General features: G+C 49.8%; 1 pseudogene; it reads right to left on the bottom strand.

Moving 5' to 3' along the window:
* Nucleotides 1–950: 950 nt before the first annotated feature.
* Nucleotides 951–2,812, bottom strand: LOC141518883 (protein FAM50A pseudogene; annotated as a pseudogene).
* Nucleotides 2,813–3,046: the final 234 nt, after the last annotated feature.

The following is a 3,046-nucleotide window of genomic DNA, read 5'->3' as shown; positions in this document are numbered from 1 at the left end:
TGGTTCTTTCTTTTCATTTTGTATTGGAACACGTTCCCAAGCATTCTTTACACAAGTAAGTGATTCATGTTTCTAACCTATAATTTATTTGGTCTGAATTGTTGTGAAATTGACCTATGCCACATAATTGTTCATAATATGTGGTGGCATTGGGACTTTGTGCATGTCTCAGAGCCATCTGTCTACAGTGTTCTGCAAACTCCATCATTCAAAAGACAAGATTGTCCAGGTGATAAACATGTCCTATCTGCTTCCAATCATTAGGTGTTAATATGGAGTGTGCAAGAGTATCCAATTGTAACTGGACAAAAAGTGATCTTCCCCCATATTCCCCCACTGCCTTCTTTAAATCTCTGGCTCATGTCTTCACCTAAGGCTTCCTGGATTAAAAGGATCTTGCACCTCAATAACAGGATATGACTGAAATTCAGCTCCTAAATCTCCTAAACTCTCAGCCTCATTTCTGGCCCTCTCAATGGCTTTTTGTAATGCTGAAGTTTCTCTACTAGATGGTACTGTAGGACTAATCCTAGACCTTTCATGATATTTATTTTTCCTCAGTACTTTGTTTCCTCCATACTTTCTTGCTCCCACTCCCTTTTAAATATCCTTACTATCTGTCCCATAATAACAATTACCCTGTTACTTTCTCTGAAATCTTTTTGACTCTGGGATGTTGCCTGGAAGCTTTTTCCTTGCTTGTATGACAACTCAAAGTCTGGGTCCTTTGAAGCTTTTTTCCTTGACAGCCCAAAGTCTCAGCACTTTGATACTTGGTTCTATTTGTTCCTTCTCCTGGACTCCGATTAGATAGTCCCAAACATGCTTATTTCATGCCTTCATGCCCCATGCTTGAGCACCATATGTTAGGTGCCTGCTGGCTAAATTATACTTTATTCCTTACCTATATTTTATTCAGGTGAACACTGAAGAGTGGAGAGACAAAGATGGTAAGTTCTCTCTTTATTTCACAGAAAACAAGTGCTTTAAATATCCCTCCCTGTCCTTGGTTTCACGCCCAACTCTTTAAGTAGCCAATCAAGCAGGTGTTTACTCCCTCAGGCTAGTACTGCCATACAATGTTGCAACAGTCTCTTACAGGTGTCTACTTTGGGTACTTATACTTGAGTCCAATTCTAATTCTAAATTCTTGGAGAGTACGGCCAGACCCTGCTTGGTTCCAAGTACAGTGATTAAGATTAGGTTCCACCTTTTGCAGAAATAGTTCTGCCTTATCTCCTGCTGTGGTTTAACTCTAGTTCTCCTACTGTGTCTGGGGCTCACAGGCTATCAAACCTTGTGGTACTTGGGGGCCTTTCTTCCATTGCCCCTGGGCTTTCAAGGTACACTGTCTGTGGAACCAGGCTAATTTTGTACTGTATTTTCTATCTAGTGTTCTAATAGGGTTTTGGTTTTGTTCAGCCTTAGACCAGGAGGGAAACTTATGATTCTCCTTTCTAAATATGTTTGCACACATAGGTGTGTGTATGAACTCTGGGAGACCCAGATACACCTAGAAAACTAGTGGGAAGGATGATGCCCCACAATGGGGGAGTGAAGGAAGTATTTTCTGGAGGCGGCTGCTAACTTTCTATGACAGGCCTGACAAATGAAAGAATGGGTGGGTGATGGAGGTGAGGAAGATCACATGCTTTACAGGCACTCATCGGATGGTGTACTTGTCCCACTTTTTCTCTGGGTCGTAGGGCTCCCAGCGGCTGGCCGGGAAAATATGCTTGTTTTTCTCATACCAGCTCCTTAGCACCACCTTCCCCGCGTGGGACTCATCCTTCTCTACCGTGGCATCGCTGAGCAGCCGAACATCATCGTGGACGTCAAAGTTAAAGAGGGGGCCGCTCTTCCCCCGGGCCTTGGTGACGATGAAGTCGTAGAAGCTGTGGTGATGGGGGATGATCAGGTCCTCCTTGATGTACATGAGCTGCTCCACGCCGGCCGAGCGCAGCTCGCTGAAGTCTTTGCGCAGGATCTCCAGGGCCTTCTGCAGGAACTGCTGCATCGTGTTCCCCTTCTTCATGTTCACGGTCCTGCGGTGCCCGGAGCCATCCCAGTAACTGAAGGTGATCTCGATTTCCTCGCCCTTGATCTTCTCCTGCTTGGCCTCCCACTCCTGGCGCAGCTCCTCGCGGAGCCGATTCTCCTCCTCCTCTCGGTCACGGTCAGGTAGAAAGCTGGTGTCCACATCCGGGTTCTTCCCCAACTTTCTCTTCTTGGAGGCGAGCTCTTCTCCAGTCCGGCCGCTGGCTCCCTGAAGGCAGGACCCGGGCCTGGTCTCGGTCCGGGCTGCCCGGCCTTCTAGATCCTCCCCGTCCATTTCTTCTGCGTCCTCCTCCTCCCGCTCCTCGTCCTCATCCAAGGTGAAGGACAGACTCGAGATCTTCCGCTTCTCCTCCTTCTTGCGTTCCTTCTCTCGAAGTTTCTCGAGCTTTAGCTGAAGCTCCTTGGACTGCTCCTTTTTGGCCAGCTGCTTTTCACGCTCCTTCACCAGCGCCTCCTGCTTGGCCTTCATGTCATTCAGGGTCACCAGCCCCACGGTGCTGGACTTGAGCTCGGCCTCCACCGCGTCATAGTGAGCCGAGAATTTCTTGTCGATGTTTGACTTCATGATGTTCTCCTCGGTGATGCGCTGCTTCATCTGCTCCATGTGCTCCCGCTGCTTCTCTCGCTTCTTCATCAGATGCATGGCGCGCCCTGCCTCACTGGCGGCGCCCTTGTACTGAGCCATAGCCCTGGCGGGATGGCGGCGGCCGAGCGGGCCGCGGAAGTCCAAGTTCGGCCCCGCCCCGCGACGTCAGCGCGCTGTTGCGTCAGCGCCGCGTGAGCTCGCGCCACGTGAGCATGGAGCGCGCGCCCTCAGCCCAGCGCCAGTGGGCCTTTCTGCAGCCTCACATTTCCTTCCGTTAAATCGAAATACAGTCTCTCCTAAAAGAACTCCAAGAACCTTAAAACAAAAAGGGGGGTGGGGTGGGGTGGGGTGGAGAGGTGGCACGGTGGCTAGAGCCCCGGCCCTGGAGTCAGGAGGACCCGA

This window comes from Macrotis lagotis, chromosome 1, assembly GCF_037893015.1.
Source record: "Macrotis lagotis isolate mMagLag1 chromosome 1, bilby.v1.9.chrom.fasta, whole genome shotgun sequence".
In the NCBI taxonomy this organism is placed as follows: domain Eukaryota; kingdom Metazoa; phylum Chordata; class Mammalia; order Peramelemorphia; family Peramelidae; genus Macrotis; species Macrotis lagotis.
The sequence above is the reverse complement of the archived record's forward strand: the minus strand, read 5'-3'. Positions and strand labels throughout refer to the sequence as shown.